We start from the raw sequence: 12,108 nt of genomic DNA, 5'->3' as shown, positions 1-12,108 counted from the left end.
CAGTGTCTCTTTTCTTGACATCATGGAACATCTAAAGAAATCAGCCAAGACCTCAGAAAAAAAATCGTAGACCTCCACAAGTCTGGTTCATCCTTGGGAGCAATTTCCAAATGCCTGAAGGTACCACATTCATCTGTACAAACAATAGTACGCAAGTATAAACACCATGAGACCACGCAGCCATCATACCGCTCAGGAAGTTGAACATACTTTGGTGCGAAAAGTGCAAATCAATCCCAGAACAACAGCAAAGGACCTTGTGAATGTGCTGGAGGAAACAAGTACAAAAATATGTGTATCCACAGTAAAATGAGTCCTATATGGACATAACCTGAAAGGCCGCTCAGCAAGGAAGAGGCCACTGCTCCAAAACTGCCATAAAAATGCCAGACTATGGTTTGCAACTGCACATGTGGACAAAGATTGTAATTTTTGGAGAAATATCATCTGGTCTGATTGAAACAAAAACAGAACTATTTGGCCATAATGAGCATTGTTTCGTTTGGAGGAAAAAGCAAGCCGAAGAATACCATCCCAATCGTGGCAGCATCATGTTGAGGGAGTGCTTGGCTGCAGGAGGGACTGATGCACTTCATAAAATAGATGGCATCATGAGGATGGAAAATTATGTGGATATATTGAAGCAACATCTCAAGGCATCAGACAGGAAGTTAAAGCTTGGTTGCAAATGGGTCTTCCAAATGGACAATGACCCCAAGCATACTTGCAAAGTTGTGTCAAAATGACTTAAGGACAACAAAGTCAATAATATAAAATGTGTGGGTCGGAACTGAAAAGGCGTGTGCGAGCAAGGAGGCCTACAAACCTGAATCGGTTAAACTAGCTCTGTCAGGAGGAATGGGCCAAAATTCACCCAACTTATTGAGGGAAGCTTGTGGAAGGCTACCTGAAACGTTTGACCCAAGTTTAATAATTTAAAGGCAATGCTACCAAATACTAATTGAGTGTATGTAAACTTCTGACCCACTGGGAATGTGATGAAAGAAATAAAAGCTGAAATAAATCATTTTCTCTTATTCTGACATTTCACATTCTTAAAATAAAGTGTCGATCCTAACTGACCTAAGATTGGAATTTTTACTATAATTAAATGTCATGGAATTGTGAAACACCATAAACTCAGTTTATGTAAACTTCCGACTTCAACTGTGTGTGTGTGTGTGTGTGTGTGTGTATATAATTTTTTGTTAGCCTATTATGTCTCTGTAGATACTAACAAAGATTAATTTATTATGTGTTCACAAATGCATCAAGGCACATACATCATAACTGATGCCATCACCAACCAAACCTAAATGGCAAATCTGTATGTACACAGAGACTGAAATGCTATTTAGATGACACATCAGAGAATGAAAATACAAATGTTTACAGTTATGATACATTTATTTTATTTTCTTCATGAAAATATATATTTTAGATAATATACAGTATCATCACTTTAGCTGGCAATAACAATATTGAAACAATGTTGTTTACCATGACTAAATGTGACAAAGCCAATGCACATATCAAGTTTGTTTTTGTTGTTGAAAAAATTGTATTAGGTGCCAAAATAAAGACATCCTACAATCTATGTTTACTGTACCAACAAGACAGGTTTCAAGTATTTGCCCAGGCTCTTAATCTTGTTTGTTAATGTTGATGTCATGTTGTAGAACGTCATGTATACCAATAGAGAAATCCTTTGTAATACTACTGGGAAACGCAATACTCTGATTAGAAATACTTATGGGCAAAGATGGGTATGGGTATTCATTCACATTATATTCTGTGTTCTGTTACATTGTAGCTGCATAATAGTACAGTAAGTGAGTATAGGACATACTGTAGGTAGTGGCCTACCAATAAACACTGGATTCCTTGTTTTTCATTTTGTGGTATTTTTAATCTGTTGTTCATCAGTGCTTTATTGAAAATGTTGGATTTGAATGAATTATAAAGCACACATGTCAATGCCATGCAATTCTGTAGGCTACATCTTTGCTGTGGTCATTATTGCCCCACGTATCACTCACTACATTATCATTAGACTTAGCATAGGCCTAGACTAGAGAACTCATGATTTCACAATCCACATTCTTGCAAATATATATACTTTCGTCATTATCTTAAAATGTTGGATATTTATCCTCCTTCGGTTACATGGAAGCCTGAATTGGAATTTAGAACATCCCGAATAGGCCTACAGATTTAACTAGATTCGTAGTATACCCCTCTGCTATATTCAGATAAGCAACCTCGTTTTTATTTTACCAGAGCGCAAGAGCTCCTTTATATAGCTCCACCTCGAAGATTACAACAATAGTCTAGGTACAGTAGGTTAATTCATGAGACATTTTAAACATGACTAGGTTTACTTTCGTATCATAGAATGCATCATATAATCCACATTTCCATTGTATAATTTATCAGTTTTTAATCATAATCCACTATAAAAAATATATAAAAGCATTACACAAATTGAGAAATTATTTTAATACACGGAAAATACACCACTGGACAGGAGTATTTTCCGCGTGAAAAACAGGCAACGTTCCCGGGCGCGCATTTTCCCCACCCTGATGTATATTTTCGGTTTATACTTTAGCATGTGTTACATTGATTTTATTTTACCATTGAAGTGTTTTGTAGGTTATTATCAGGTTATATTAAGTTGCACTGAGATTGAACTACAATTGTTTTCTTTTTTTTTTATATACAATTGCCTACATACTGTATTGTAATAAAACATGCAGGGAACAGGTCTCGAACCCTCGACCTTCTAGCCCGAGGTCCGGCGCTCTATCGACTGTGCCGCAAAAGCATGCTCGATCTACTTCACGTCGCCTGAATATGACGGCATAAACCCTTGCCATGGACATGCTCGTACTGTCTGTGCCGGGAACTGGATGCAGCCACTCCAACCAGGTTAGTGCCTACGACAGTCCACAAAACAGAGCATTACTGTTTTCGTATTCGCTATAATATCTTGTGTATTGAATGCACAGGTCTTGTCTCCTTTTACAGAAAACACTGTTAGGAAATTACCCCCGCTTTCGTTTTAAAACCATGCACATGTGGCTGAGGCTCCAGTAAATGTTCCGCCATCGGATGCTTTATTTGAGCGACGACCTGCCACCTCCCCTCTCTCACCACTAACGAAAGTAGATTAATATAATATATAAATATGTAGAAACAAGTAAGAGTTTAGCCTACAGTCCTAAATGAAGCAAAATGCCGCAATGATGGAAATACCTTCAAGTTTACATACATGTCAATGTGACATTTATCATGATGTAAAAGTACCAACTATTCACAGTGCATGAGTGGCAACCCAAAGTGTGGGTGGAGTATTAATTATTATAGGCTACCTACTCATCACATAAGGTTTACTAACGACTGCTGTGAAACAATAGAGAGAACAATAGTAATGTTTTGTTGAACAAAGCCTATGGGAAAATGAATTGAATTTTTGGTTAAACGCCAAAAATATGGTCTCTGGTAAACACCGGCTTAAGAGATCTTAAAAGTTTTGTTCTATGAAATAATCTTCAGCTGCCAACATCACTTTTTGTGAATTTTGAAGCATTTAAGTAATAAAATGAACACAACGCACATAAAGGCTTTCCAAATTCACAAAGGTTGTGTTAACTGACTGATATTATCTCATAGTACAAAACATATCAGATCTCTTAAGCCTGTGTTTACCACAGACCGTATTTTCAGCGTTTCGCGGCGGCCGGTAGACTAGTGGTTAGAGCGTTGGGCCAGTAACCAAAAGGTTGCTGGATCGAATCCCAGAGCTGAGGAGGTAAAAATCTGCCATTCTGCCCCTGAACAAGGCAGTCTACTTTCCATCAGACACTTGGAGAAGAATCCACCTTTCAGCAGGACAATAACCTAAAATGAAAATGGCAAATATTGTATAATCCAAGTTTGCAAAGCACTTAGAGACTTATCCAGAAAGACTCACAGCTGAAATCGCTAACATGCATTGACTCAGGGCGGTTGAATATTTATCTTATCAAAATATACATATTTATTTTCCATTAACAAACATTTGATAAAAACATTACAGTATTTTGTGTAGATTGTTAACAATTTGTATTTTATTTGAATCCCGCTTTGTAAAACAACAAAATGTGGAAAAAGTCAAGGGGTGTGAATTCTTTCTGAAGGCAATGTCTCTGTGTCACTTTGTTTTTATTCTCCTACTTCCTCTCAGGGAGAGACATTTGAGGAACTCACACTGTACAGTTTAATTGCAGCTTTGGCCTGCCAAGCCTCCATAACCCTGAGGCTGGAGCAGGGGAAATGGAAATGCTAGGTTGTAACGGCAAAGTGACTGGCTGGCTGGCTCTCATAGGGGACCTTCAGTTTACTGTAAAACAGTTTGCTTTTTGGAGCTTGGACCTGTAGGCCTGCGGATCCATTTCCCCCCAAAATAAATATGTATACAGTATATATATTAAAACATTTTTGGCTGGGGGACTCAGTCGGGGTCTGAGTCCCCCAGCCAAAAGTGCAATTTCGAGATGTGGATAATTAGTTTTTCTCTTGTTATGTTAGTCACAGACAGTCACTCAATTAGCCCATGTCAGCAATTATTTTTGATTGGTATTGTATGTTTGTCAGGCCTATATAGAGCCTTCGGAAACTATTCAGACCCATTGACTTTTTCCACATTTTGTTACGTTACAGCCTTATTCTAAAATAGATTAAATAAATACAAATTCTCAGCAATCTACACACAACACCCCATAATGACAAAGCGAAAACAGGTTTTTAGACATTATTGCAAAAAAAACAGTGTTAAGCCAAATTTCGTTAGCCACCTGAGGTTGAAGAGGTACTGTTGCTCCTTCTTTACCACACTGTCTGTGTGGGTGGACTATTTCAGTTTGTCAGTGATGTGTACGCCGAGGAACTTGAAGCTTTCCACCTTCTCCACTGCGGTCCCATCGATGTGGATAGGGGGGTGCTCCCTCTGCTGTTTCCTGAAATCCATGATCATCTCCTTAGTTTTGTTGACGTTGAGTGAGAGGTTATTTTCCTGGCACCACACTCCCAGAGCCCTCCCTGTCGGCTGTCTCATCGTTGTTGGTAATCAAGCCTACTGCTGTTTTGTCATCTGCAAACTTGATGATTGAGTTGGAGGCGTGCATGGCCACGCAGTCATGGGTGAACAGGGAGTACAAGAGGGGGCTGAGCACGCACCCTTGTGGGGCCCCAGTGTTGAGGATCAGCAAAGAGGAGGTGTTGTTTCCTACCTTCACCACCTGTGGGCAACTTGTCAGGAAGTCCAGGACCCAGTTGCACAGGGCAGGGTTCAGACCCAGGGCCTCAAGCTTGATGATGAGCTTGGAGAGTACTATGGTGTTGAATGCTGAGCTATAGTCAATGAACAGCTTTCTTACATAGGTATGCCTCTTATCCAGATGGGACAGGACAGTGTCCAGTGTGGTGGCGATTGCATCGTCTGTGGATCTATTGGGGCGGTAAGCAAATTGAAGTGGGTCTAGGGTGGCAGGTAAGGTGGAGGTTAGAGGTCGACCGATTATGATTTTTCAACGCCGATACCGATTATTGGAGGACCAAATAAGGCAGATTTATTGATTTGTAATAATGACAATTACAACAATACTGAATTAACACTTTTATTTTAACTTAATATACAGTGGGCTCCAAAATTACTAGCACCCCTGACTGGCAATGCACAAACAATGCTTAAACAAATATAAACAATATAATTATAGAGAGAAACTCAAAATACCAACATGTGAGAAATACTGTACTTTAGGGCAATTATTAGAAAATTCAAAAGATATGGAACAGTTGAAAACCTCACAGGTAGAGGACGAAAATGCATTTTGACCCCCAGGATAGGGAGGAGGATGGTGAGAGAAGCAACAAAATCCCCAAGAATCACTGTGAAAGAATTGCAGGCCTTGGTGGCGTCTTGGGGTCACCAGGTTTCAAAAAGCACCGTCAGACGCTACCTCCACATCCGCAGGCTCGTTGGAAGGGTTGCCAGAAGAAAGCCCTTTCTGACCCCAAGACACAGACGCAAACGCTTGGAGTTTGCCAAACGTCATTTCAATCATGACTGGAAGAAGGTGCTCTGGTCAGATGAGACCAAAATGTAACGTTTTGGTCAGATACAGCATTGACGTTGAAACAGGTGCATACAAGAAGAGGAACCTCATACCCACGGTGAAATATGGAGGGTGGTCAGTGATGTTTTGGGACTGTTTTAATTCCAGAGGTCCAGGGGCACTGGTTAAGATTGATGGCATAATGAATTCTACCAAGTATCAGGCAATTTTGGCTGACAATCTGGTTGCCTCTGCCAGAAGGCTGGGACTTGGCCGTAGGTGGTCTTTCCAACAAGACAATGACCCGAAACATACCTCAAGATCCACACAGAAATGGTTCTGTGACAACAAAATCAATGTTCTGCCATCGCCATCTCAGTCGCCGGACCTCAATCCAATCGAAAACCTGTGGGCTGAGTTGAAGAGGGCAGTTGATAAGTTCAAACCCAAGATTGTGAAGGATCTTGAAAGGATCTGCATAGAGGAATGGTCCAAAATCCCTCCAAATGTGTTCCTTAACCTTGCCAAACATTACAGGAAAAGACTCCATGCTGTTATCCTTGCCAGAGGTGGTTGCACTAAGTACTAAATGAGTGCCAATAATTATGAAACCTTGATTTTGGTTAAATTTATTGTTGGTTCCATAGAAACGTTAATAAAGTACAGTATTTCTCACATGTTGGTATTTTGAGTTTATCTCTATAATTATATTGTTTATATTTTTTCAAGTATTGTTTGTGAGTCAGTAATTTTGGAGCCCACTGTATATAATACATCAATCAAATACATTTTGCCTCAAATAAATAATGAAACATGTTCAATTTGGTTGAAATAATGCAAAAACAAAGTGTTGGAGAAGAAAGTAAAAGTGCAATATGTGCCATGTTAAAAAGCTAACGTTTAAGTTCCTTGCTCAGAACATGAGAACATATGAAAGCTGGTGGTTCCTTTTAACATGAGTCTTCAATATTCCCAGGTAAGAAGTTTATTATAAGAATTATAGGACTATTTCTCTCTATACCATTTGTATTTCAAATAACTTTGACTATTGGATGTTCTTATAGGCACTTTAGTATTGCCAGTGTAACAGTATAGCTTCTGTCCCTCTCCTCGCCCCTACCTGGGCTCGAACCAGGAACACATCGACAACAGCCACCCTCGAAGCGTCGTTACACATCGCTCCACAAAAGCTGCGGCCCTTGCAGAGCAAGGGGAACAACTACTCCAAGTCTCAGAGCAAGTGACATTTGAAATGCTATTAGCGCGCACCCTGCTAACTAGCTAGCCATTTCAAATCGGTTACACCAGCCTAATCTCGGGAGTTGATAGGCTTGAAGTCATAAACAGCGCAATGCTTGAAGCATTGAGAAGAGCTGCTGGCATACGCATGAAAGTGCTGTTTGAATGAATGCTTACGAGCCTGCTGCTGCCTACCACCACTCAGTCAGACTGCTCTATCAAATATCAAATCATAGACTTAATTATAACATAATAACACACAGAAATACGAGCCTTAGGTCATTAATATGGTCAAATTCGGAAACTATAATTTCAAAAATAAAATGTTTATTCTTTCAGTGAAATAGTGAAAATGTATCTAACGGGTGGCATCCATAAGTCTAAATATTCCTGTTACATTGCACAACCTTCAGTGTTATGTCATAATTACATAAAATTCTGGCAAATTAGTTCACAACGAGCCAGGTGGCCCAAACTGTTGAATATACCTTGACTCTGTGTGCAATGAACGCAAGAGGAGTGACACAATTTCCCTAGTTTAATGTTGCCTGCTAACATGAATTTATTTTAACTAAATATGCCGGTTTAAAAATATGTACTTCTGTGTATTGATTTTAAGAAAGGCATTGATGTTTATGGTTGGGTACATTCGTGCAATGATTGTGCTTTTTGCGCTTTTGTTAAATCATCCCCCGTTTGGCAAAGTTGGCTGTTTGTGCGAATGCTCCCATCTATCCACGGTTTCTGGATGGGGTTGGTTTTGACCTGTTGAGTGTAGGGGGCAGTATATTGATGTTTGGATGAAAAACATACCCAAATTAAACTGCCTATTTCTCAGGCCCAGAAGCTAGAATGTGCATATAATTCAGATTAGGATAGAAAACACTCTAAAGTTTCCAAAACTGTCAAAATATTGTCTGTGAGTATAACATAACTGATATTGCAGGCGAAAACTAGGAAGTGCCTCTTATTTTGAAAGCTCCCTGTTCCATTGCATGCCTTCCCTCCATTTAAAGGGATATCAACCAGATTCCTTTCCCTATGGCCTCCACATGGTGTGAACAGTCTTTAGACATAGTTTCAGCCTTTTATTCTGAAAAATGAGCGAGAACGATCACATCGCGTCAGTGGATGGCTGGGTGCCAGCAGAGTTTTGCATGCGCAACAGCTTGGAGCAGACATCTTCTCTCTCTCCTATTGAAAAACCTACGGTCCGGTTGAAATATTATCGATTATTTATTGTAAAAACAACCTGAGGATTGATTATAAAAAACGTTTGACATGTTTCTACGAACTTTACTGATACTATTTGGAATTTTTGTTTGCCCCGTCGTGACACATTTATTGTGTAACTGGGAGTCTTGTGAGTGCAAACATCCGATCTTCATCAAAGGCAAGTGATTCATTTTATTGCTTTTCTGACTTTCGTGACCGATCTACTTTGCTGCTAGCTGTTTGTTTTGTTTTGTCTGCTAAGATAGATGTCCTTACATAAATGCTTGGTTTATGCTTTAGCTTTAAAGTGTTTTTGAAAGCTGACACACCAGGAGGATTGACAACAAGCTAAGCTATGTTTTGCTATATTGCACTTGTGATTTCATGAAAATTAAATATTTTCAGTAATTTAATTTGAATTTGGAGCTCTGCAATTCAGAGGATGTTGACGAAAATGATCCCCCTAACGGGATGGGTGCACCAAAAAGTTAATAGGCACAGTGGTTACAACATCTCCTATGCACTTCCTGATAAACTCATTCACCGTATCGGTATATGTGTCGATATTATTTTCTGAAGCTACTCTGAACATATTCCAGTCCGCGTGATCAAAACAATCTTGAAGCGTGGATTCCGATTGGTCAGACCAGCGTTGAATAGTCCTTACCACGTGTGCTTCTTGTTTGAGTTTCTGCCTATAGGTAAGGAGGAGCTAGATGGAATCGTGGCCCGAGTTGCCAAATGGAGGTCGAGGGAAGGCCTTAAATGCATTCTGGAAGGTAGTATAGCAATGGTCGAGTGTTTTAGCAGCATGAGTACAACAATCAATATGTTGATAGAATTTCGGTAGCCTTTTCCTCAAATTTACTTTGTTAAAATCCCCAGCTGCAATAAATGCAGCCTCAGGATATGTGGTTTCCAGTTTGCATGAAGTCCAGTGAAGTTCTTTGAGGGCCGTCGTGGTATCCACTTGGGGGGGATATAGACCGCTGTGGCTATGGTTGCCGAAAATTATCTCGGGAGATAGTACGGTCGGCATTTGATTGTGAGATATTCTAGGTCGGGTGAACAGAAGGGCTTGAGTTCCTGTATGTTATCACAGTTACGCCATAAGTCATTATTCATAAAACATATACCTCCACCCTTCTGCTTCCCGGAGAGATGTTTGTTCCTGTCGGTGCGATGTACTGAGAACCCAACTGGCTTTACAGAGTCAGAGAGTATATCTCGAGCGATCCATGCTTCTGTGAAGCAGAGCAGGTTACAATCCCTGGTGTCTCTCTAAAAAGCAACTCTCGCCTTGAGCTCATCAATTTTATTAACCAGAGATTGGACATTAGCGAGTAAAATACTCGGGAGCGGTGGGTGGTGTGCTTGCTTCCTAAGTCGGACCAGAAGACCTCCTCGAGTACCTCTCCTTCGCCGGTGTTGTTTTGGGTCAGCCTCTGGAATAAGTTCAATTGCTCTGGGGAGAGCAAACAAAGGATCCGCTCCAGGGAAGTGGTAATCCTGCTCCTAATGCTGGAAGTTCTGGTGAGTTACCGACGCTCTAATATCCAATAGTTCTTCCCGGCTGTATGTAATGACACAAAACAATTCCTGAGCTAATAACGTAAAAAATAGTACATAAACAAACAAAATACTGCAGAGTTGTATACAAGCTAGTCGCGATGTTGACTTCTTCGTCGGCGCCATCATCATATCATGTCAGTGGCCTCCATCATTCTTAAAAAGAAGAAGTTTGGAACCACCAAGACTCTCCCTAGAGCTGGCGTGCCAGGCCAAACTGAGCAATCGGTGGAGAAGGGCCTTGGTCAGGGAGGTGACCAAGAACCCGATTATCCCTCTGACAGAGGTCTAGAGTTCCTCTGTGGAGATGGAAGAACCTTCCAAAAGGACAACCATCTCTGCAGCACTCCACCAATCAGGCCTTTATGGTAGAGTGGCCAGACGGAAGCCACTCCTCAGTAAAAGTCACATGACAGCCCACTTGGAGTTTTCCAAAAGGCATCTAAAGACTCACAGACCATGAGAAACAAGAATCTCTGGTCTGATGGAACCAAAATTGAACTCTTTGGCCTGAAGCCAAGCGTCACGTCTGGAGGAAACCTGGCACCATCCTTACGGTGAAGCATGGTGGGGGCAGCATCATGCTATGGATGTTTTTCAGCGGCAGGGACTGTGAGACTAGTCAGGATCGAGTGAAAGATGAATGGAGCAAAGTACAGAGATCCTTGATGAAATCTTGCTCCAGAGCGCTCAGGACCTCAGACTGGGGCGAAGGTTTCTTAGATATTACTGCACTGTCGGAACTAGAAGCACAAGCATTTCGCTACACTCACATTTACATCTGCTAACCATGTGTTTGTGACCAATAAGATTTGATTTGAGGTTCACCTTTCAACAGGACAACGACCCTAAGCACACTTCGTGACAAGTCTCTGAATGGCCTTGAGTGGCCCAGCCAGAGCCCGGACTTGAACCCGATCGAACATCTCTGGAGAGACCTGAAAATAGCATTGTAGCGACTCTCCCCATCCAACCTTTTATTTATTTTATTTATTTTACCTTTATTTAACCAGGTAGGCAAGTTGAGAACAAGTTCTCATTTACAATTGCGACCTGGCCAAGATAAAGCAAAGCAGTTCGACAGATACAACGACACAGAGTTACACATGGAGTAAAACAAACATACAGTCAATAATACAGTATAAACAAGTCTATATACAATGTGAGCAAATGAGGTGAGAAGGGAGGTAAAGGCAAAAAAGGCCATGGTGGCAAGGTAAATACAATATAGCTAGTAAAACACTGGAATGGTAGTTTTGCAATGGAAGAATGTGCAAAGTAGAAATAAAAATAATGGGGTGCAAAGGAGCAAAATAAATAAATTAATTAAATACAGTTGGGAAAGAGGTAGTTGTTTGGGCTAAATTATAGGTGGGCTATGTACAGGTGCAGTAATCTGTGAGCTGCTCTGACAGTTGGTGCTTAAAGCTAGTGAGGGAGATAAGTGTTTCCAGTTTCAGAGATTTTTGTAGCTCGTTCCAGTCATTGGCAGCAGAGAACTGGAAAGAGAGGCGGCCAAAGAAATAATTGGTTTTGGGGGTGACTAGAGAGATATACCTGCTGGAGCGTGTGCTACAGGTGGGAGATGCTATGGTGACCAGCGAGCTGAGATAAGGGGGGACTTTACCTAGCAGGGTCTTGTAGAGGACATGGAGCCAGTGGGTTTGGCGACGAGTATGAAGCGAGGGCCAGCCAACGAGAGCGTACAGGTCGCAATGGTGGGTAGTATATGGGGCTTTGGTGACAAAACGGATTGCACTGTGATAGACTGCATCCAATTTGTTGAGTAGGGTATTGGAGGCTATTTTGTAAATGACATCGCCAAAGTCGAGGATTGGTAGGATGGTCAGTTTTACAAGGGTATGTTTGGCAGCATGAGTGAAGGATGCTTTGTTGCGAAATAGGAAGCCAATTCTAGATTTAACTTTGGATTGGAGATGTTTGATATGGGTCTGGAAGGAGAGTTTACAGTCTAACCAGACACCTA

The 12,108-nt window shown here is 40.9% G+C and overlaps 1 protein-coding gene across 9 annotated transcripts in view; it reads left to right on the top strand.

Annotated features, from left to right (window-relative positions):
* Positions 1-2,779: 2,779 nt before the first annotated feature.
* aopep (aminopeptidase O (putative)) overlaps positions 2,780-12,108 on the top strand; it is a 121,501-nt gene continuing 112,172 nt past the window's right edge. For 7 of the 9 annotated variants that reach the window (XR_005052096.1, XR_005052097.1, XR_005052098.1 and 4 more), the window contains exon 1: positions 2,781-2,931. The gene's annotated coding sequence lies outside the window, so the exon portion shown is untranslated. Of the gene's footprint in view, positions 2,932-12,108 lie in introns of all 9 variants that reach the window. The other 2 variants (XR_005052099.1, XM_036980086.1) reach the window with 1 other exon arrangement.

This window comes from Oncorhynchus mykiss, chromosome 6, assembly GCF_013265735.2.
Source record: "Oncorhynchus mykiss isolate Arlee chromosome 6, USDA_OmykA_1.1, whole genome shotgun sequence".
Classification (NCBI taxonomy): domain Eukaryota; kingdom Metazoa; phylum Chordata; class Actinopteri; order Salmoniformes; family Salmonidae; genus Oncorhynchus; species Oncorhynchus mykiss.
The sequence above is the reverse complement of the archived record's forward strand: the minus strand, read 5'-3'. Positions and strand labels throughout refer to the sequence as shown.